Source organism: Eschrichtius robustus, chromosome 3, assembly GCF_028021215.1.
Source record: "Eschrichtius robustus isolate mEscRob2 chromosome 3, mEscRob2.pri, whole genome shotgun sequence".
Classification (NCBI taxonomy): domain Eukaryota; kingdom Metazoa; phylum Chordata; class Mammalia; order Artiodactyla; family Eschrichtiidae; genus Eschrichtius; species Eschrichtius robustus.
The window spans coordinates 189,535,412-189,559,826 of NC_090826.1; positions in this window are offsets into that span (position 1 = coordinate 189,535,412).

The window sequence follows — 24,415 nt, forward strand, 5'->3', positions numbered from 1 at the left end:
CGTCAAGGAATATTATTTGGGGGTCCAGCCATGGAGAAGAGTTTAGACACTAGGAGAAGATAAGGAACACACCCATTATCCTGAAATCACATTAGGATTCTCTTTTTAACCTGTTCCTTAAAACACTAGTGCTTAGGAAATCTATTGGAGGCAGAAGCAGTCAAGGGTAGTTTAGGGTTAGGGTTAGGCTTAGGGTTAGGGTTAGGGATAGGGTTAGGGTACGGGTTCAGTTACGGGTTCGGGTACGGTGTAAGGTATGGGTTAGGGTTAGGGTTAGGGTTAGTTTTAGGGTTAGGGCTCTGTTTAGGGTACGGGTTACGATTAGGGTACGTGTTAGGGTTAGGGTAGGGGTTAGGGTTATGGTACGCAGTAGGGTTAGGTTAGTTATTAAACCTATCCCACTCTCTAGATACCCCTTAGCACCTCAAGGAATATTATTTGGGGGTCCAGCCATGGAGAAGAGTTTAGACACTAGGAGAAGATAAGGAACACACCCATTATCAAGAAATCACATTAGGATTCTCTTTTTAACCTGTTCCTTAAAACACTAGTGCTTAGGAAATCTATTGGAGGCAGAAGCAGTCAAGGGTAGCTTAGTGTTAGGGTTAGGGTTAGTGTTAGGGTACGGCTTAGGGTACGGGTTCGGTTACGGGTTCGGGTACGGCGTAGGGTATGGGTTAGGGTTAGGGTTAGGGTTAGTTTGAGGGTTAGGGCTCGGTTTAGGGTACGGGTTAGGATTAGGGTACGTGTTAGGGTTAGGGTACGCGTTAGGGTTAGGGTAGTTATTAAACCCATCCCAATCTCTAGATACCCCTTACCACGTCAAGGAATATTATTTGGGGGTCCAGCCATGGAGAAGAGTTTAGACACTAGGAGAAGATAAGGAAAACACCCATTATCAAGAAATCACATTAGGATTCTCTTTTTAACCTGTTCCTTAAAACACTAGTGCTTAGGAAATCTATTGGAGGCAGAAGCAGTCAAGGGTAGCTTAGGGTTAGGGTTAGGGTTAGGGTACGGCTTAGGGTACGGGTTCGGGTACGGGTTCGGGTACGGCGTAGGGTATGGGTTAGGGTTAGGGTTAGGGTTAGTTTGAGGGTTAGGGCTCGGTTTAGGGTACGGGTTAGGATTAGGGTACGTGTTAGTGTTAGGGTACGCGTTAGGGTTAGGGTAGTTATTAAACCTATCCCACTCTCTAGATACCCCTTAGCACGTCAAGGAATATTATTTGGGGGTCCAGCCATGGAGAAGAGTTTAGACACTAGGATAAGATAAGGAACACACCCATTATCAAGAAATCACATTAGGATTCTCTTTTTAACCTGTTCCTTAAAACACTAGTGCTTGGGAAATCTATTGGAGGCAGAAGCAGTCAAGGGTAGCCTAGCGTTAGGGTTAGGGTTAGGGTTAGTGTTAGGGTTAGCTTTAGGGTACGGCTTAGGGTACGGGTTCGGGTACGGGTTCGGGTACGGCGTAGGGTATGGGTTAGGGTTAGGGTTAGGGTTAGTTTGAGGGATAGGGCTCGGTTTAGGGTACGGGTTAGGATTAGGGTACATGTTAGGGTTAGGGTAGGGGTTAGGGTTAGGGTACGCGTTAGGGTTAGGGTAGTTATTAAACCTATCCCACTCTCTAGATACCCCTTAGCACGTCAAGGAATATTATTTGGGGGTCCAGCCATGGAGAAGAGTTTAGACACTAGGAGAAGATAAGGAACACACCCATTATCAAGAAATCACATTAGGATTCTCTTTTTAACCTGTTCCTTAAAACACTAGTGCTTAGGAAATCTATTGGAGGCAGAAGCAGTCAAGGGTAGCTTAGGGTTAGGGTTAGGGTTAGGGTTATGGTTAGGGTACGGCTTAGGGTACGGGTTCGGGTACGGTGTCGGGTACGGCGTAGGGTATGGGTTAGGGTTAGGGTTAGGGTTAGTTTGAGGGTTAGGGCTCGGTTTAGGTTACGTGTTAGGATTAGGGTACGTGTTAGGGTTAGGGTAGGGGTTAGGGTTAGGGTACGCGTTAGGGTTAGGGTAGTTATTATACCTATGCCACTCTCTAGATACCCCTTAGCAAGTGAAGGAATATTATTTGGGTGTCCAGCCCTGGAGAAGAGTTTAGACACTAGGACAAGATAAGGAACACACCCATTATCAAGAAATCACATTAGGATTCTCTTTTTAACCTGTTCCTTAAAACACTGGTGCTTAGGAAAACTATTGGAGGCAGAAGCAGTCAAGGGTAGCTTAGGGTTAGGGTTAGGGTTAGGGTTAGGGTACGGCTTATGGTACGGGTTCGGGTACGGGTTCGGGTACGGCGTAGGGTATGGGTTAGGGTTAGGGTTAGGGTTAGTTTGAGGGTTAGGGCTCGGTTTAGGGTACGGGTTAGGATTAGGGTACGTGTTAGGGTTAGGGTAGGGGTTAGGGTTAGGGTACGCGTTAGGGTTAGGGTAGTTATTAAACCTATCCCACTCTCTAGATACCCCTTAGCACGTCAAGGAATATTATTTGGGGGTCCAGCCATGGAGAAGAGTTTAGACACTAGGAGAAGATAAGGAACACACCCATTATCAAGAAATCACATTAGGATTCTCTTTTTAACCTGTTCCTTAAAACACTAGTGCTTAGGAAATCTATTGGAGGCAGAAGCAGTCAAGGGTAGCTTAGGGTTAGGGTTAGGGTTAGGGTACGGCTTAGGGTACGGGTTCGGGTACGGGTTCGGGTACGGCGTAGTGTATGGATTAGGGTTAGGGTTAGTTTGAGGGTTAGGGCTCCGTTTAGGGTACGGGTTAGGATTAGGGTACGTGTTAGTGTTAGGGTAGGGGTTAGGGTTAGGGTACACGTTAGGGTTAGGGTAGTTATTAAACCTATCGCAGTCTGTAGATACCCCTTAGCACGTCAAGGAATATTATTTGGGGGTCCAGCCATGGAGAAGAGTTTAGACACTAGGACAAGATAAGGAACACACCCATTATGAAGAAATCACATTAGGATTCTCTTTTTAACCTGTTCCTTAAAACACTAGTGCTTAGGAAATCTATTGGAGGCAGAAGCAGTCAAGGGTAGCTTAGGGTTATGGTTAGGGTTAGGGTTAGGTTTAGGGTACGGCTTAGGGTACGGGTTCATGTACGGGTTCGGGTATGGAGTAGGGTATGAGTTAGGGTTAGGGTTAGGGTTAGTTTGAGGGTTAGGGCTCGGTTTACGGTACGGGTTAGGATTAGGGTTAGGGTTAGGGTTAGGGTTAGGGTTAGGGTTAGGGTTAGGGTTAGTTTGAGGGTTAGGGCTCGGTTTAGGTTACGTGTTAGGATTAGGGTACGTGTTAGGGTTAGGGTAGGGGTTAGGGTTAGGGTACGCGTTAGGGTTAGGGTAGTTATTAAACCTATCGCAGTCTGTAGATACCCCTTACACGTCAAGGAATATTATTTGGGGGTCCAGCCATGGAGAATAGTTTAGACACTAGGAGAAGATAAGGAACACACCCATTATCCTGAAATCACATTTGGATTCTCTTTTTAACCTGTTCCTTAAAACACTAGTGCTTAGGAAATCTATTGGAGGCAGAAGCAGTCAAGGGTAGCTTAGGGTTAGGGTTAGGGTTAGGGTTAGGGTTAGGGTTAACTTTAGGGTACGGCTTAGGGTACGGGTTCATGTACGGGTTCGGGTACGGCGTAGGGTATGGGTTAGGGTTAGGGTTAGGGTTAGTTTGAGGGTTTGGGCTCGGTTTAGGGTACGGGTTAGGATTAGGGTACGTGTTAGGGTTAGGGTACGCGTTAGGGTTAGGGTAGTTATTAAACCTATCCCACTCTCTAGATACGCCTTAGCACGTCAAGGAATATTATTTGGGGGTCCAGCCATGGAGAAGAGTTTAGACACTAGGAGAAGATAAGGAACACACCCATTATCAAGAAATCACATTAGGATTCTCTTTTTAACCTGTTCCTTAAAACACTAGTGCTTAGGAAATCTATTGGAGGCAGAAGCAGTCAAGGGTAGCTTAGGGTTAGGGTTAGGGTTAGGGTTAGGGTTAGGGATAGGGTTAGGGTACGGGTTCGGTTACGGGTTCGGGTACGGTGTAAGGTATGGGTTAGGGTTAGGGTTAGGGTTAGTTTTAGGGTTAGGGCTCTGTTTAGGGTATGGGTTACGATTAGGGTACGTGTTAGGGTTAGGGTAGGGGTTAGGGTTATGGTACGCAGTAGGGTTAGGTTAGTTATTAAACCTATCCCACTCTCTAGATAGGCCTTAGCACGTCAAGGAATATTATTTGGGGGTCCAGCCATGGAGAAGAGTTTAGACACTAGGAGAAGATAAGGAACACACCCATTATCAAGAAATCACATTAGGATTCTCTTTTTAACCTGTTCCTTAAAACACTAGTGCTTAGGAAATCTATTGGAGGCAGAAGCAGTCAATGGTAGCTTAGGGTTAGGGTTAGGGTTAGTGTTAGGGTACGGCTTAGGGTACGGGTTCGGGTACGGGTTCGGGTACGGCGTAGTGTATGGGTTAGGGTCAGGGTTAGGGTTAGTTTGAGGGTTAGGGCTCGGTTTAGGGTACGGGTTAGGATTAGGGTACGTGTTAGGGTTAGGGTAGGGGTTAGGGTTAGGGTACGCGTTAGGGTTAGGGTAGTTATTAAACCTATCCCACTCTCTAGATACCCCTTAGCACGTCAAGGAATATTATTTGGGGGTCCAGCCATGGAGAATAGTTTAGACACTAGGAGAATATAAGGAACACACCCATTATCAAGAAATCACATTAGGATTGTCTTTTTAACCTGTTCCTTAAAACACTAGTGCTTAGGAAATCTATTGGAGGCAGAAGCAGTCAAGGGTAGCTTAGGGTTAGGGTTAGGGTTAGGGTTAGGGTACGGCTTATGGTACGGGTTCGGGTACGGGTTCGGGTACGGCGTAGGGTATGGTTTAGGGTTAGGGTTAGGGTTAGTTTGAGGGTTAGGTCTCGGTTTAGGGTACGGGTTAGGATAAGGGTACGTGTTAGGGTTAGGGTTAGGGTACGTGTTAGGGTTAGGGTACGTGTTAGGGTTAGGGTTAGGGTTAGGGTTAGGGTTAGGGTACGTCTTATGGTACGGGTTCGGGTACGGGTTCGGGTACGGCGTAGGGTATGGGTTAGGGTTAGGGTTAGGGTTAGTTTGAGGGTTAGGGCTCGGTTTAGGGTTAGGGTTAGGATTAGGGTACGTGTTAGGGTTAGGGTACACGTTAGGGTTAGGGTACGCGTTAGGGTTAGGGTAGTTATTAAACCTATCCCACTCTCTAGATACCCCTTAGCACTTCAAGGAATATTATTTGGGGGTCCAGCCATGGAGAAGAGTTTAGACACTAGGAGAAGATAAGGAACACACCCATTATCAAGAAATCACATTAGGATTCTCTTTTTAACCTGTTCCTTAAAACACTAGTGCTTAGGAAATCTATTGGAGGCAGAAGCAGTCAAGGGTAGCTTAGCGTTAGGGTTAGGGTTAGGGTACGGCTTAGGGTACGGGTTCGGGTACGGGTTCGGGTACGGCGTAGGGTATGGGTTAGGGTTAGGGTTAGGGTTAGTTTTAGGGTTAGGGCTCGGTTTAGGGTACGGGTTAGGATTAGGGTACGTGTTAGTGTTAGGGTAGGGGTTAGGGTTAGGGTACGCGTTAGGGTTAGGGTAGTTATTAAACCTATCCCACTCTCTAGATACCCCTTAGCACGTCAAGGAATATTATTTGGGGGTCCAGCCATGGAGAAGAGTTTAGACACTAGGAGAAGATAAGGAACACACCCATTATCCTGAAATCACATTAGGATTCTCTTTTTAACCTGTTCCTTAAAACACTAGTGCTTAGGAAATCTATTGGAGGCAGAAGCAGTCAAGGGTAGTTTAGGGTTAGGGTTAGGCTTAGGGTTAGGGTTAGGGATAGGGTTAGGGTACGGGTTCAGTTACGGGTTCGGGTACGGTGTAAGGTATGGGTTAGGGTTAGGGTTAGGGTTAGTTTTAGGGTTAGGGCTCTGTTTAGGGTACGGGTTACGATTAGGGTACGTGTTAGGGTTAGGGTAGGGGTTAGGGTTATGGTACGCAGTAGGGTTAGGTTAGTTATTAAACCTATCCCACTCTCTAGATACCCCTTAGCACCTCAAGGAATATTATTTGGGGGTCCAGCCATGGAGAAGAGTTTAGACACTAGGAGAAGATAAGGAACACACCCATTATCAAGAAATCACATTAGGATTCTCTTTTTAACCTGTTCCTTAAAACACTAGTGCTTAGGAAATCTATTGGAGGCAGAAGCAGTCAAGGGTAGCTTAGTGTTAGGGTTAGGGTTAGTGTTAGGGTACGGCTTAGGGTACGGGTTCGGTTACGGGTTCGGGTACGGCGTAGGGTATGGGTTAGGGTTAGGGTTAGGGTTAGTTTGAGGGTTAGGGCTCGGTTTAGGGTACGGGTTAGGATTAGGGTACGTGTTAGGGTTAGGGTACGCGTTAGGGTTAGGGTAGTTATTAAACCCATCCCAATCTCTAGATACCCCTTACCACGTCAAGGAATATTATTTGGGGGTCCAGCCATGGAGAAGAGTTTAGACACTAGGAGAAGATAAGGAAAACACCCATTATCAAGAAATCACATTAGGATTCTCTTTTTAACCTGTTCCTTAAAACACTAGTGCTTAGGAAATCTATTGGAGGCAGAAGCAGTCAAGGGTAGCTTAGGGTTAGGGTTAGGGTTAGGGTACGGCTTAGGGTACGGGTTCGGGTACGGGTTCGGGTACGGCGTAGGGTATGGGTTAGGGTTAGGGTTAGGGTTAGTTTGAGGGTTAGGGCTCGGTTTAGGGTACGGGTTAGGATTAGGGTACGTGTTAGTGTTAGGGTACGCGTTAGGGTTAGGGTAGTTATTAAACCTATCCCACTCTCTAGATACCCCTTAGCACGTCAAGGAATATTATTTGGGGGTCCAGCCATGGAGAAGAGTTTAGACACTAGGATAAGATAAGGAACACACCCATTATCAAGAAATCACATTAGGATTCTCTTTTTAACCTGTTCCTTAAAACACTAGTGCTTGGGAAATCTATTGGAGGCAGAAGCAGTCAAGGGTAGCCTAGCGTTAGGGTTAGGGTTAGGGTTAGTGTTAGGGTTAGCTTTAGGGTACGGCTTAGGGTACGGGTTCGGGTACGGGTTCGGGTACGGCGTAGGGTATGGGTTAGGGTTAGGGTTAGGGTTAGTTTGAGGGATAGGGCTCGGTTTAGGGTACGGGTTAGGATTAGGGTACATGTTAGGGTTAGGGTAGGGGTTAGGGTTAGGGTACGCGTTAGGGTTAGGGTAGTTATTAAACCTATCCCACTCTCTAGATACCCCTTAGCACGTCAAGGAATATTATTTGGGGGTCCAGCCATGGAGAAGAGTTTAGACACTAGGAGAAGATAAGGAACACACCCATTATCAAGAAATCACATTAGGATTCTCTTTTTAACCTGTTCCTTAAAACACTAGTGCTTAGGAAATCTATTGGAGGCAGAAGCAGTCAAGGGTAGCTTAGGGTTAGGGTTAGGGTTAGGGTTATGGTTAGGGTACGGCTTAGGGTACGGGTTCGGGTACGGTGTCGGGTACGGCGTAGGGTATGGGTTAGGGTTAGGGTTAGGGTTAGTTTGAGGGTTAGGGCTCGGTTTAGGTTACGTGTTAGGATTAGGGTACGTGTTAGGGTTAGGGTAGGGGTTAGGGTTAGGGTACGCGTTAGGGTTAGGGTAGTTATTATACCTATGCCACTCTCTAGATACCCCTTAGCAAGTGAAGGAATATTATTTGGGTGTCCAGCCCTGGAGAAGAGTTTAGACACTAGGACAAGATAAGGAACACACCCATTATCAAGAAATCACATTAGGATTCTCTTTTTAACCTGTTCCTTAAAACACTGGTGCTTAGGAAAACTATTGGAGGCAGAAGCAGTCAAGGGTAGCTTAGGGTTAGGGTTAGGGTTAGGGTTAGGGTACGGCTTATGGTACGGGTTCGGGTACGGGTTCGGGTACGGCGTAGGGTATGGGTTAGGGTTAGGGTTAGGGTTAGTTTGAGGGTTAGGGCTCGGTTTAGGGTACGGGTTAGGATTAGGGTACGTGTTAGGGTTAGGGTAGGGGTTAGGGTTAGGGTACGCGTTAGGGTTAGGGTAGTTATTAAACCTATCCCACTCTCTAGATACCCCTTAGCACGTCAAGGAATATTATTTGGGGGTCCAGCCATGGAGAAGAGTTTAGACACTAGGAGAAGATAAGGAACACACCCATTATCAAGAAATCACATTAGGATTCTCTTTTTAACCTGTTCCTTAAAACACTAGTGCTTAGGAAATCTATTGGAGGCAGAAGCAGTCAAGGGTAGCTTAGGGTTAGGGTTAGGGTTAGGGTACGGCTTAGGGTACGGGTTCGGGTACGGGTTCGGGTACGGCGTAGTGTATGGATTAGGGTTAGGGTTAGGGTTAGTTTGAGGGTTAGGGCTCGGTTTAGGGTACGGGTTAGGATTAGGGTACGTGTTAGTGTTAGGGTAGGGGTTAGGGTTAGGGTACGCGTTAGGCTTAGGGTAGTTATTAAACCCATCCCACTCTCTAGATACCCCTTAGCACGTCAAGGAATATTATTTGGGGGTCCAGCCATGGAGAAGAGTTTAGACACTAGGAGAATATAAAGAACACACCCATTATCAAGAAATCACATTAGGATTCTCTTTTTAACCTGTTCCTTAAAACACTAGTGCTTAGGAAATCTATTGGAGGCAGAAGCAGTCAAGGGTAGCTTAGGGTTAGGGTTAGGCTTAGGGTTAGGGTTAGGGATAGGGTTAGGGTACGGGTTCGGTTACGGGTTCGGGTACGGTGTAAGGTATGGGTTAGGGTTAGGGTTAGGGTTAGTTTTAGGGTTAGGGCTCTGTTTAGGGTACGGGTTACGATTAGGGTACGTGTTAGGGTTAGGGTAGGGGTTAGGGTTATGGTACGCAGTAGGGTTAGGTTAGTTATTAAAACCATCCCACTCTCTAGATACCCCTTAGCACGTCAAGGAATATTATTTGGGGGTCCAGCCATGGAGAAGAGTTTAGACACTAGGAGAATATAAGGAACACACCCATTATCAAGAAATCACATTAGGATTGTCTTTTTAACCTGTTCCTTAAAACACTAGTGCTTAGGAAATCTATTGGTGGCAGTAGCAGTCAAGGTTAGCTTAGGGTTAGGGTTAGGGTTAGGGTTAGGGTACAGCTTAGGGTACGGGTTCGGGTACGGGTTCGGGTACGACGTAGGGTATGTGTTAGGGTTAGGGTTATGGTTAGTTTGAGGGTTAGGGCTCGGTTTAGGTTACGGGTTAGGATTAGGGTACGTGTTAGGTTTAGGGTAGTGGTTAGGGTTAGGGTACGCGTTAGGGTTAGGGTAGTTATTAAACCTATCCCACTCTCTAGATACCCCTTAGCACGTCAAGGAATATTATTTGGGGGTCCAGCCATGGAGAAGAGTTTAGACTCTAGGAGAAGATAAGGAACACACCCATTATCAAGAAATCACATTAGGATTCTCTTTTTAACCTGTTCCTTAAAACACTAGTGCTTAGGAAATCTATTGGAGGCAGAAGCAGTCAAGGGTAGCTTAGGGTTAGGGTTAGGGTTAGGGTTAGGGTACGGCTTAGGGTACGGGTTCGGGTACGGTGTCTGGTACGGCGTAGGGTATGGGTTAGGGTTAGTGTTAGGGTTAGTTTGAGGGTTAGGGCTCGGTTTAGGATACGGGTTAGTATTAGGGTACGTGTTAGGGTTAGTGTAGGGGTTAGGGTTAGGGTACGCGTTAGGGTTAGGGTAGTTATTAAACCCATCCCACTCTCTAGATACCCCTTAGCACGTCAAGGAATATTATTTGGGGGTCCAGCCATGGAGAAGAGTTTAGACACTAGGAGAATATAAGGAACACACCCATTATCAAGAAATCACATTAGGATTGTCTTTTTAACCTGTTCCTTAAAACACTAGTGCTTAGGAAATCTATTGGAGGCAGAAGCAGTCAAGGGTAGCTTAGGGTTAGGGTTAGGGTTAGGGTTAGGGTTAGGGTACGGCTTATGGTACGGGTTCGGGTGCGGGTTCGGGTACGGCGTAGGGTATGGTTTAGGGTTAGGGTTAGGGTTAGTTTGAGGGTTAGGGCTCGGTTTAGGGTACGGGTTAGGATTAGGGTACGTGTTAGGGTTAGGGTAGGGGTTAGGGTTAGGGTACGCGTTAGGTTTAGGGTAGTTATTAAACCCATCCCACTCTCTAGATACCCCTTAGCACGTCAAGGAATATTATTTGGGGGTCCAGCCATGGAGAAGAGTTTAGACACTAGGAGAATATAAGGAACACACCCATTATCAAGAAATCACATTAGGATTGTCTTTTTAACCTGTTCCTTAAAACACTAGTGCTTAGGAAATCTATTGGAGGCAGAAGCAGTCAAGGGTAGCTTAGGGTTAGGGTTAGGGTTAGGGTTAGGTTTAGGGTTAGCTTTAGGGTACGGCTTAGGGTACGGGTTCATGTACGGGTTCGGGTACGGCGTAGGGTATGGGTTAGGGTTAGGGTTAGGGTTAGTTTGAGGGTTAGGGCTCGGTTTAGGTTACGGGTTAGGATTAGGGTACGTGTTAGGTTTAGGGTACGCGTTAGGGTTAGGGTAGTTATTAAACCTATCCCACTCTCTAGATACCCCTTAGCACGTCAAGGAATATTATTTGTGGGTCCAGCCATGGAGAAGAGTTTAGACACTAGGAGAAGATATGGAACACACCCATTATCCTGAAATCACATTAGGATTCTCTTTTTAACCTGTTCCTTAAAACACTAGTGCTTGGGAAATCTATTGGAGGCAGATGCAGTCAAGGGTAGCTTAGGGTTAGGGTTAGGGTTAGGGTACGGCTTATGGTACGGGTTCGGGTACGGGTTCGGGTACGGCGTAGGGTATGGGTTAGGGTTAGGGTTAGGGTTAGTTTGAGAGTTAGGGCTCGGTTTAGGGTACGGGTTAGGATTAGTGTACGTGTTAGGGTTAGGGTAGGGGTTAGGGTTAGGGTACGCGTTAGGATTAGGGTAGTTATTAAACCTATCCCACTCTCTAGATACCCCTTAGCACGTCAAGGAATATTATTTGGGGGTCCAGCCATGGAGAAGAGTTTAGACACTAGGAGAAGATAAGGAAAACACCCATTATCAAGAAATCACATTAGGATTCTCTTTTTAACCTGTTCCTTAAAACACTAGTGCTTAGGAAATCTATTGGAGGCATAAGCAGTCAAGGGTAGCTTAGGGTTAGGGTTAGGGTTAGGGTACGGCTTAGGGTACGGGTTCGGGTACGGGTTCGGGTACGGCATAGGGTATGGGTTAGGGTTAGGGTTAGGGTTAGTTTGAGGGTTAGGGCTCGGTTTAGGGTACGGGTTAGGATTAGGGTACGTGTTAGTGTTAGAGTAGGGGTTAGGGTTAGGGTACGCGTTAGGGTTAGGGTAGTTATTAAACCTATCCCACTCTCTAGATACGCCTTAGCACATCAAGGAATATTATTTGGGGGTCCAGCCATGGAGAAGAGTTTAGACACTAGGAGAAGATAAGGAACACACCCATTATCAAGAAATCACATTAGGATTCTCTTTTTAACCTGTTCCTTAAAACACTAGTGCTTAGTAAATCTATTGGAGGCAGAAGCAGTCAAGGGTAGCTTAGGGTTAGGGTTAGGGTTAGGGCTAGGGTTAGGGTACGGCTTATGGTACGGTTTCGGGTACGGGTTCGGGTACGGCGTAGGGTATGGGTTAGGGTTAGGGTTAGGGTTAGTTTGAGGGTTAGGGCTCGGTTTAGGGTACGGGTTACGATTAGGGTACGTGTTAGGGTTAGGGTACGCGTTAGGGTTAGGGTACGCGTTAGGGTTAGGGTAGTTATTAAACCTATCCCACTCTCTAGATACCCCTTAGCACGTCAAGGAATATTATTTGTGGGTCCAGCCATGGATAAGAGTTTAGACACTAGGAGAAGATAAGGAACACACCCATTATCCTGAAATCACATTAGGATTCTCTTTTTAACCTGTTCCTTAAAACACTAGTGCATGGGAAATCTATTGGAGGCAGAAGCAGTCAAGGGTAGCTTAGGGTTAGGGTTAGGGTTAGGGTTAGGGTTAGGGATAGGGTTAGGGTACGGGTTCGGTTACGGGTTCGGGTACGGTGTAAGGTATGGGTTAGGGTTAGGGTTAGGGTTAGTTTGAGGGTTAGGGCTCGATTTAGGGTACGGGTTAGGATTAGGGTACGTGTTAGGGTTAGGGTAGGGGTTAGGGTTAGGGTACGCGTTAGGGTTAGGGTAGTTATTAAACCCATCCCACTCTCTAGATACCCCTTAGCACGTCAAGGAATATTATTTGGGGGTCCAGCCATGGAGAAGAGTTTAGACACTAGGAGAATATAAGGAACACACCCATTATGAAAAAATCACATTAGGATTCTCTTTTTAACCTGTTCCTTAAAACACTAGTGCTTAGGAAATCTATTGGAGGCAGAAGCAGTCAAGGGTAGCTTAGGGTTAGGGTTAGGGTTAGGGTACGGCTTAGGGTACGGGTTCGGGTACGGGTTCGGGTACGGCGTAGGGTATGGGTTAGGGTTAGGGTTAGGGTTAGTTTGAGGGCTAGGGCTCGGTATAGGGTACGGGTTAGGATTAGGGTACGTGTTAGTGTTAGGGTAGGGGTTAGGTTTAGGGTACGCGTTAGGGTTAGGGTAGTTATTAAACCTATCCCACTCTCTAGATACGCCTTAGCACGTCAAGGAATATTATTTGGGGGTCCAGCCATGGAGAAGAGTTTAGACACTAGGAGAAGATAAGGAACACACCAATTATCAAGAAATCACATTAGGATTCTCTTTTTAACCTGTTCATTAAAACACTAGTGCTTAGGAAATCTATTGGAGGCAGAAGCAGTCAAGGGTAGCTTAGGGTTAGGGTTAGGCTTAGGGTTAGGGTTAGGGATAGGGTTAGGGTACGGGTTCGGTTACGGGTTCGGGTACGGTGTAAGGTATGGGTTAGGGTTAGGTTTAGGGTTAGTTTTAGGGTTAGGGCTCTGTTTAGGGTACGGGTTACGATTAGGGTACGTGTTAGGGTTAGGGTAGGGGTTAGGGTTATGTTACGCAGTAGGGTTAGGTTAGTTATTAAACCTATCCCACTCTCTAGATACCCCTTAGCACCTCAAGGAATATTATTTGGGGGTCCAGCCATGGAGAAGAGTTTAGACACTAGGAGAAGATAAGGAACACACCCATTATCAAGAAATCACATTAGGATTCTCTTTTTAACCTGTTCCTTAAAACACTAGTGCTTAGGAAATCTATTGGAGGCAGAAGCAGTCAATGGTAGCTTAGGGTTAGGGTTAGGGTTAGTGTTAGGGTACGGCTTAGGGTACGGGTTCGGGTACGGGTTCGGGTACGGCGTAGTGTATGGGTTAGGGTCAGGGTTAGGGTTAGTTTGAGGGTTAGGGCTCGGTTTAGGGTATGGGTTAGGATTAGGGTACGTGTTAGTGTTAGGGTAGGGGTTAGGGTTAGGGTACGCGTTAGAGTTAGGGTAGTTATTAAACCCATCCCACTCTCTAGATACCCCTTAGCACGTCAAGGAATATTATTTGGGTGTCCAGCCATGGAGAAGAGTTTAGACACTCGGAGAATATAAGGAACACACCCATTATCAAGAAATCACATTAGGATTGTCTTTTTAACCTGTTCCTTAAAACACTAGTGCTTAGGAAATCTATTGGAGGCAGAAGCAGTCAAGGGTAGCTTAGGGTTAGGGTTAGGGTTAGGGTTAGGGTTAGGGTACGGCTTAGGGTACGGGTTCGCGTACGGTGTCGGGTATGGCGTAGGGTATGGGTTAGGGTTAGGGTTAGGGTTAGTTTGAGGGTTAGGGCTCGGTTTAGGTTACGTGTTAGGATTAGGGTACGTGTTAGGGTTAGGGTAGGGGTTAGGGTTAGGGTACGCGTTAGGGTTAGGGTAATTATTAAACCTATCCCACCCTCTAGATACCCCTTAGCACGTCAAGGAATATTATTTGTGGGTCCAGCCATGGAGAAGAGTTTAGACACTAGGAGAAGATAAGGAACACACCCATTATCCTGAAATCACATTAGGATTCTCTTTTTAACATGTTCCTTAAAACACTAGTGCTTGGGAAATCTATTGGAGGCAGATGCAGTCAAGGGTAGCTTAGGGTTAGGGTTAGGGTTAGGGTTAGGGTTAGGGTACGGCTTATGGTACGGGTTCGGGTACGGGTTCTGGTACGGCGTAGGGTATGGGTTAGGGTTAGGGTTAGGGTTAGTTTGAGGGTTAGGGCTCGGTTTAGGGTACGGGTTAGGATTAGGGTACCTGTTAGGGTTAGGGTAGGGGTTAGGGTTAGGGTACGCGTTAGGGTTAGGGTAGTTATTAAACCCATCCCACTCTCTAGATACCCCTTAGCACGTCAAGGAATATTATTTGGGGGTCCAGCCATGGAGAAGAGTTTAGACACTAGGAGAATATAAGGAACACACCCATTATCAAGAAATCACATTAGGATTCTCTTTTTAACCTGTTCCTTAAAACACTAGTGCTTAGGAAATCTATTGGAGGCAGAAGCAGTCAAGGGTAGCTTAGGGTTAGGGTTAGGGTTAGGGTTAGGGTTAGGGTTAGCTTTAGGGTACGGCTTAGGGTATGGGTTCATGTACGGGTTCGGGTACGGTGTAGGGTATGGGTTAGGGTTAGGGTTAGGGTTAGTTTGAGGGTTAGGGCTCGGTTTAGGGTACGGGTTAGGATTAGGGTACGTGTTAGGGTTAGGGTACGCGTTAGGGTTAGGGTACGCGTTAGGGTTAGGGTAGTTATTAAACCTATCCCACTCTCTAGATACCCCTTAGCACGTCAAGGAATATTATTTGTGGGTCCAGCCATGGATAAGAGTTTAGACACTAGGAGAAGATAAGGAACACACCCATTATCCTGAAATCACATTAGGATTCTCTTTTTAACCTGTTCCTTAAAACACTAGTGCATGGGAAATCTATTGGAGGCAGAAGCAGTCAAGGGTAGCTTAGGGTTAGGGTTAGGGTTAGGGTTAGGGTTAGGGATAGGGTTAGGGTACGGGTTCGGTTACGGGTTCGGGTACGGTGTAAGGTATGGGTTAGGGTTAGGGTTAGGGTTAGTTTTAGGGTTAGGGCTCTGTTTAGGGTACGGGTTACGATTAGGGTACGTGTTAGGGTTAGGGTAGGGGTTAGGGTTATGGTACGCAGTAGGGTTAGGTTAGTTATTAAACCTATCCCACTCTCTAGATACCCCTTAGCACCTCAAGGAATATTATTTGGGGGTCCAGCCATGGAGAAGAGTTTAGACACTAGGAGAAGATAAGGAACACACCCATTATCAAGAAATCACATTAGGATTCTCTTTTTAACCTGTTCCTTAAAACACTAGTGCTTAGGAAATCTATTGGAGGCAGAAGCAGTCAATGGTAGCTTAGGGTTAGGGTTAGGGTTAGTGTTAGGGTACGGCTTAGGGTACGGGTTCGGGTACGGGTTCGGGTACGGCGTAGTGTATGGGTTAGGGTCAGGGTTAGGGTTAGTTTGAGGGTTAGGGCTCGGTTTAGGGTACGGGTTATGATTAGGGTACGTGTTAGGGTTAGGGTAGGGGTTAGGGTTAGGGTACGCGTTAGGGTTAGGGTAGTTATTAAACCTATCCCACTCTCTAGATACCCCGTAGCACGTCAAGGAATATTATTTGGGGGTCCAGCCATGGAGAAGAGTTTAGACACTAGGAGAAGATAAGGAAAACACCCATTATCAAGAAATCACATTAGGATTCTCTTTTTAACCTGTTCCTTAAAACACTAGTGCTTAGGAAATCTATTGGAGGCAGAAGCAGTCAAGGGTAGCTTAGGGTTAGGGTTAGGGTTAGGGTACGGCTTAGGGTACGGGTTCGGGTACGGGTTCGGGTACGGCGTAGGGTATGGGTTAGGGTTAGGGTTAGGGTTAGTTTGAGGGCTAGGGCTCGGTATAGGGTACGGGTTAGGATTAGGGTACGTGTTAGTGTTAGGGTAGGGGTTAGGGTTAGGGTACGCGTTAGGGTTAGGGTAGTTATTAAACCTATCCCACTCTCTAGATACGCCTTAGCACGTCAAGGAATATTATTTGGGGGTCCAGCCATGGAGAAGAGTTTAGACACTAGGAGAAGATAAGGAACACACCCATTATCAAGAAATCACATTAGGATTCTCTTTTTAACCTGTTCCTTAAAACACTAGTGCTTAGGAAATCTATTGGAGGCAGAAGCAGTCAAGGGTAGCTTAGGGTTAGGGTTAGGCTTAGGGTTAGGGTTAGGGATAGGGTTAGGGTACGGGTTCGGTTACGGGTTCGGGTACGGTGTAAGGTATGGGTTAGGGTTAGGGTTAGGGTTAGTTTTAGGGTTAGGGCTCTGTTTAGGGTACGGGTTACGATTAGGGTACGTGTTAGGGTTAGGGTAGGGGTTAGGGTTATGGTACGCAGTAGGGTTAGGTTAGTTATTAAACCTATCCCACTCTCTAGATACCCCTTAGCACCTCAAGGAATATTATTTGGGGGTCCAGCCATGGAGAAGAGTTTAGACACTAGGAGAAGATAAGGAACACACCCATTATCAAGAAATCACATTAGGATTCTCTTTTTAACCTGTTCCTTAAAACACTAGTGCTTAGGAAATCTATTGGAGGCAGAAGCAGTCAATGGTAGCTTAGGGTTAGGGTTAGGGTTAGTGTTAGGGTACAGCTTAGGGTACGGGTTCGGGTACGGGTTCGGGTACGGCGTAGTTTATGGGTTAGGGTCAGGGTTAGGGTTAGTTTGAGGGTTAGGGCTCGGTTTAGGGTACGGGTTAGGATTAGGGTACGTGTTAGTGTTAGGGTAGGGGTTAGGGTTAGGGTACGCGTTAGGCTTAGGGTAGTTATTAAACCCATCCCACTCTCTAGATACCCCTTAGCACGTCAAGGAATATTATTTGAGGGTCCAGCCATGGAGAAGAGTTTAGACACTAGGAGAATATAAGGAACACACCCATTATCAAGAAATCACATTAGGATTCTCTTTTTAACCTGTTCCTTAAAACACTAGTGCTTAGGAAATCTATTGGAGGCAGAAGCAGTCAAGGGTAGCTTAGGGTTAGGGTTAGGCTTAGGGTTAGGGTTAGGGATAGGGTTAGGGTACGGGTTCGGTTACGGGTTCGGGTACGGTGTAAGGTATGGGTTAGGGTTAGGGTTAGGGTTAGGGCTCTGTTTAGGGTACGGGTTACGATTAGGGTACGTGTTAGGGTTAGGGTAGGGGTTAGGGTTATGGTACGCAGTAGGGTTAGGTTAGTTATTAAACCTATCCCACTCTCTAGATACCCCTTAGCACCTCAAGGAATATTATTTGGGGGTCCAGCCATGGAGAAGAGTTTAGACAGTAGGAGAAGATAAGGAACACACCCATTATCAAGAAATCACATTAGGATTCTCTTTTTAACCTGTTCCTTAAAACACTAGTGCTTAGGAAATCTATTGGAGGCAGAAGCAGTCAATGGTAGCTTAGGGTTAGGGTTTGGGTTAGTGTTAGGGTACGGCTTAGGGTACGGGTTCGGGTACGGGTTCGGGTACGGCGTAGTTTATGGGTTAGGGTCAGGGTTAGGGTTAGTTTGAGGGTTAGGGCTCGGTTTAGGGTACGGGTTAGGATTAGGGTACGTGTTAGTGTTAGGGTAGGGGTTAGGGTTAGGGTACGCGTTAGGCTTAGGGTAGTTATTAAACCCATCCCACTCTCTAGATACCCCTTAGCACGTCAAGGAATATTATTTGGGGGTCCAGCCATGGAGAAGAGTTTAGACACTAGGAGAATATAAGGAACACACCCATTATCAAGAAATCACATTAGGATTGTCTTTTTAACCTGTTCCTTAAAACACTAGTGCTTAGGAAATCTATTGGAGGCAGTAGCAGTCAAGGTTAGCTTAGGGTTAGGGTTAGGGTTAGGGTTAGGGTTAGGGTACAGCTTAGGGTACGGGTTCGGGTACGGGTTCGGGTACGACGTAGGGTATGTGTTAGGGTTAGGGTTAGGGTTAGTTTGAGGGTTAGGGCTCGGTTTAGGTTACGGGTTAGGATTAGGGTACGTGTTAGGTTTAGGGTAGTGGTTAGGGTTAGGGTACGCGTTAGGGTTAGGGTAGTTATTAAACCTATCCCACTCTCTAGATACCCCTTAGCACGTCAAGGAATATTATTTGGGGGTCCAGCCATGGAGAAGAGTTTAGACTCTAGGAGAAGATAAGGAACACACCCATTATCAAGAAATCACATTAGGATTCTCTTTTTAACCTGTTCCTTAAAACACTAGTGCTTAGGAAATCTATTGGAGGCAGAAGCAGTCAAGGGTAGCTTAGGGTTAGGGTTAGGGTTAGGGTTAGGGTTAGGGTACGGCTTATGGTACGGGTTCGGGTGCGGGTTCGGGTACGGCGTAGGGTATGGTTTAGGGTTAGGGTTAGGGTTAGTTTGAGGGTTAGGGCTCGGTTTAGGGTACGGGTTAGGATTAGGGTACGTGTTAGGGTTAGGGTAGGGGTTAGGGTTAGGGTACGCGTTAGGTTTAGGGTAGTTATTAAACCCATCCCACTCTCTAGATACCCCTTAGCACGTCAAGGAATATTATTTGGGGGTCCAGCCATGGAGAAGAGTTTAGACACTAGGAGAATATAAGGAACACACCCATTATCAAGAAATCACATTAGGATTGTCTTTTTAACCTGTTGCTTAAAACACTAGTGCTTAGGAAATCTATTGGAGGCAGAAGCAGTCAAGGGTAGCTTAGGGTTAGGGTTAGGTTTAGGGTTAGCTTTAGGGTACGGCTTAGGGTACGGGTTCATGTACGGGTTCGGGTACGGCGTAGGGTATGGGTTAGGGTTAGGGTTAGGGTTAGTTTGAGGGTTAGGGCTCGGTTTAGGTTACGGGTTAGGATTAGGGTACGTGTTAGGGTTAGGGTACGCGTTAGGGTTAGGGTAGTTATTAAACCTATCCCACTCTCTAGATACCCCTTAGCACGTCAAGGAATATTATTTGGGGGTCCAGCCATGGAGAAGAGTTTAGACACTAGGAGAAGATAAGGAAAACACCCATTATCAAGAAATCACATTAGGATTCTCTTTTTAACCTGTTCCTTAAAACACTAGTGCTTAGGAAATCTATTGGAGGCAGAAGCAGTCAAGGGTAGCTTAGGGTTAGGGTTAGGGTTAGGGTACGGCTTAGGGTACGGGTTCGGGTACGGGTTCGGGTACGGCGTAGGGTATGGGTTAGGGTTAGGATTAGGGTTAGTTTGAGGGTTAGGGCTCGGTTTAGGGTACGGGTTAGGATTAGGGTACGTGTTAGTGTTAGAGTAGGGGTTAGGGTTAGGGTACGCGTTAGGGTTAGGGTAGTTATTAAACCTATCCCACTCTCTAGATACGCCTTAGCACGTCAAGGAATATTATTTGGGGGTCCAGCCATGGAGAAGAGTTTAGACACTAGGAGAAGATAAGGAACACACCCATTATCAAGAAATCACATTAGGATTCTCTTTTTAACCTGTTCCTTAAAACACTAGTGCTTAGGAAATCTATTGGAGGCAGAAGCAGTCAAGGGTAGCTTAGGGTTAGGGTTAGGCTTAGGGTTAGGGTTAGGGATAGGGTTAGGGTACGGGTTCGGTTACGGGTTCGGGTACGGTGTAAGGTATGGGTTAGGGTTAGGGTTAGGGTTAGTTTTAGGGTTAGGGCTCTGTTTAGGGTACGGGTTACGATTAGGGTACGTGTTAGGGTTAGGGTAGGGGTTAGGGTTATGGTACGCAGTAGGGTTAGGTTAGTTATTAAACCTATCCCACTCTCTAGATACCCCTTAGCACCTCAAGGAATATTATTTGGGGGTCCAGCCATGGAGAAGAGTTTAGACACTAGGAGAAGATAAGGAACACACCCATTATCAAGAAATCACATTAGGATTCTCTTTTTAACCTGTTCCTTAAAACACTAGTGCTTAGGAAATCTATTGGAGGCAGAAGCAGTCAATGGTAGCGTAGGGTTAGGGTTAGGGTTAGTGTTAGGGTACGGCTTAGGGTACGGGTTCGGGTACGGGTTCGGGTACGGCGTAGTTTATGGGTTAGGGTCAGGGTTAGGGTTAGTTTGAGGGTTAGGGCTCGGTTTAGGGTACGGGTTAGGATTAGGGTACGTGTTAGTGTTAGGGTAGGGGTTAGGGTTAGGGTACGCGTTAGGCTTAGGGTAGTTATTAAACCCATCCCACTCTCTAGATACCCCTTAGCACGTCAAGGAATATTATTTGGGGGTCCAGCCATGGAGAAGAGTTTAGACACTAGGAGAATATAAAGAACACACCCATTATCAAGAAATCACATTAGGATTCTCTTTTTAACCTGTTCCTTAAAACACTAGTGCTTAGGAAATCTATTGGAGGCAGAAGCAGTCAAGGGTAGCTTAGGGTTAGGGTTAGGCTTAGGGTTAGGGTTAGGGATAGGGTTAGGGTACGGGTTCGGTTACGGGTTCGGGTACGGTGTAAGGTATGGGTTAGGGTTAGGGTTAGGGTTAGTTTTAGGGTTAGGGCTCTGTTTAGGGTACGGGTTACGATTAGGGTACGTGTTAGGGTTAGGGTAGGGGTTAGGGTTATGGTACGCAGTAGGGTTAGGTTAGTTATTAAACCCATCCCACTCTCTAGATACCCCTTAGCACGTCAAGGAATATTATTTGGGGGTCCAGCCATGGAGAAGAGTTTAGACACTAGGAGAATATAAGGAACACACCCATTATCAAGAAATCACATTAGGATTGTCTTTTTAACCTGTTCCTTAAAACACTAGTGCTTAGGAAATCTATTGGTGGCAGTAGCAGTCAAGGTTAGCTTAGGGTTAGGGTTAGGGTTAGGGTTAGGGTACAGCTTAGGGTACGGGTTCGGGTACGGGTTCGGGTACGACGTAGGGTATGGTTTAGGGTTAGGGTTAGGGTTAGTTTGAGGGTTAGGGCTCGGTTTAGGTTACGGGTTAGGATTAGGGTACGTGTTAGGGTTAGGGTAGGGGTTAGGGTTAGGGTACGCGTTAGGTTTAGGGTAGTTATTAAACCCATCCCACTCTCTAGATACCCCTTAGCACGTCAAGGAATATTATTTGGGGGTCCAGCCATGGAGAAGAGTTTAGACACTAGGAGAATATAAGGAACACACCCATTATCAAGAAATCACATTAGGATTGTCTTTTTAACCTGTTCCTTAAAACACTAGTGCTTAGGAAATCTATTGGAGGCAGAAGCAGTCAAGGGTAGCTTAGGGTTAGGGTTAGGGTTAGGGTTAGGTTTAGGGTTAGCTTTAGGGTACGGCTTAGGGTACGGGTTCATGTACGGGTTCGGGTACGGCGTAGGGTATGGGTTAGGGTTAGGGTTAGGGTTAGTTTGAGGGTTAGGGCTCGGTTTAGGTTACGGGTTAGGATTAGGGTACGTGTTAGGTTTAGGGTACGCGTTAGGGTTAGGGTAGTTATTAAACCTATCCCACTCTCTAGATACCCCTTAGCACGTCAAGGAATATTATTTGTGGGTCCAGCCATGGAGAAGAGTTTAGACACTAGGAGAAGATATGGAACACACCCATTATCCTGAAATCACATTAGGATTCTCTTTTTAACCTGTTCCTTAAAACACTAGTGCTTGGGAAATCTATTGGAGGCAGATGCAGTCAAGGGTAGCTTAGGGTTAGGGTTAGGGTTAGGGTACGGCTTATGGTACGGGTTCGGGTACGGGTTCGGGTACGGCGTAGGGTATGGGTTAGGGTTAGGGTTAGGGTTAGTTTGAGAGTTAGGGCTCGGTTTAGGGTACGGGTTAGGATTAGTGTACGTGTTAGGGTTAGGGTAGGGGTTAGGGTTAGGGTACGCGTTAGGATTAGGGTAGTTATTAAACCTATCCCACTCTCTAGATACCCCTTAGCACGTCAAGGAATATTATTTGGGGGTCCAGCCATGGAGAAGAGTTTAGACACTAGGAGAAGATAAGGAAAACACCCATTATCAAGAAATCACATTAGGATTCTCTTTTTAACCTGTTCCTTAAAACACTAGTGCTTAGGAAATCTATTGGAGGCATAAGCAGTCAAGGGTAGCTTAGGGTTAGGGTTAGGGTTAGGGTACGGCTTAGGGTACGGGTTCGGGTACGGGTTCGGGTACGGCGTAGGGTATGGGTTAGGGTTAGGGTTAGGGTTAGTTTGAGGGTTAGGGCTCGGTTTAGGGTACGGGTTAGGATTAGGGTACGTGTTAGTGTTAGAGTAGGGGTTAGGGTTAGGGTACGCGTTAGGGTTAGGGTAGTTATTAAACCTATCCCACTCTCTAGATACGCCTTAGCACATCAAGGAATATTATTTGGGGGTCCAGCCATGGAGAAGAGTTTAGACACTAGGAGAAGATAAGGAACACACCCATTATCAAGAAATCACATTAGGATTCTCTTTTTAACCTGTTCCTTAAAACACTAGTGCTTAGTAAATCTATTGGAGGCAGAAGCAGTCAAGGGTAGCTTAGGGTTAGGGTTAGGGTTAGGGCTAGGGTTAGGGTACGGCTTATGGTACGGTTTCGGGTACGGGTTCGGGTACGGCGTAGGGTATGGGTTAGGGTTAGGGTTAGGGTTAGTTTGAGGGTTAGGGCTCGGTTTAGGGTACGGGTTACGATTAGGGTACGTGTTAGGGTTAGGGTACGCGTTAGGGTTAGGGTACGCGTTAGGGTTAGGGTAGTTATTAAACCTATCCCACTCTCTAGATACCCCTTAGCACGTCAAGGAATATTATTTGTGGGTCCAGCCATGGATAAGAGTTTAGACACTAGGAGAAGATAAGGAACACACCCATTATCCTGAAATCACATTAGGATTCTCTTTTTAACCTGTTCCTTAAAACACTAGTGCATGGGAAATCTATTGGAGGCAGAAGCAGTCAAGGGTAGCTTAGGGTTAGGGTTAGGGTTAGGGTTAGGGTTAGGGATAGGGTTAGGGTACGGGTTCGGTTACGGGTTCGGGTACGGTGTAAGGTATGGGTTAGGGTTAGGGTTAGGGTTAGTTTGAGGGTTAGGGCTCGATTTAGGGTACGGGTTAGGATTAGGGTACGTGTTAGGGTTAGGGTAGGGGTTAGGGTTAGGGTACGCGTTAGGGTTAGGGTAGTTATTAAACCCATCCCACTCTCTAGATACCCCTTAGCACGTCAAGGAATATTATTTGGGGGTCCAGCCATGGAGAAGAGTTTAGACACTAGGAGAATATAAGGAACACACCCATTATGAAAAAATCACATTAGGATTCTCTTTTTAACCTGTTCCTTAAAACACTAGTGCTTAGGAAATCTATTGGAGGCAGAAGCAGTCAAGGGTAGCTTAGGGTTAGGGTTAGGGTTAGGGTACGGCTTAGGGTACGGGTTCGGGTACGGGTTCGGGTACGGCGTAGGGTATGGGTTAGGGTTAGGGTTAGGGTTAGTTTGAGGGCTAGGGCTCGGTATAGGGTACGGGTTAGGATTAGGGTACGTGTTAGTGTTAGGGTAGGGGTTAGGTTTAGGTTACGCGTTAGGGTTAGGGTAGTTATTAAACCTATCCCACTCTCTAGATACGCCTTAGCACGTCAAGGAATATTATTTGGGGGTCCAGCCATGGAGAAGAGTTTAGACACTAGGAGAAGATAAGGAACACACCAATTATCAAGAAATCACATTAGGATTCTCTTTTTAACCTGTTCATTAAAACACTAGTGCTTAGGAAATCTATTGGAGGCAGAAGCAGTCAAGGGTAGCTTAGGGTTAGGGTTAGGCTTAGGGTTAGGGTTAGGGATAGGGTTAGGGTACGGGTTCGGTTACGGGTTCGGGTACGGTGTAAGGTATGGGTTAGGGTTAGGTTTAGGGTTAGTTTTAGGGTTAGGGCTCTGTTTAGGGTACGGGTTACGATTAGGGTACGTGTTAGGGTTAGGGTAGGGGTTAGGGTTATGTTACGCAGTAGGGTTAGGTTAGTTATTAAACCTATCCCACTCTCTAGATACCCCTTAGCACCTCAAGGAATATTATTTGGGGGTCCAGCCATGGAGAAGAGTTTAGACACTAGGAGAAGATAAGGAACACACCCATTATCAAGAAATCACATTAGGATTCTCTTTTTAACCTGTTCCTTAAAACACTAGTGCTTAGGAAATCTATTGGAGGCAGAAGCAGTCAATGGTAGCTTAGGGTTAGGGTTAGGGTTAGTGTTAGGGTACGGCTTAGGGTACGGGTTCGGGTACGGGTTCGGGTACGGCGTAGTGTATGGGTTAGGGTCAGGGTTAGGGTTAGTTTGAGGGTTAGGGCTCGGTTTAGGGTATGGGTTAGGATTAGGGTACGTGTTAGTGTTAGGGTAGGGGTTAGGGTTAGGGTACGCGTTAGAGTTAGGGTAGTTATTAAACCCATCCCACTC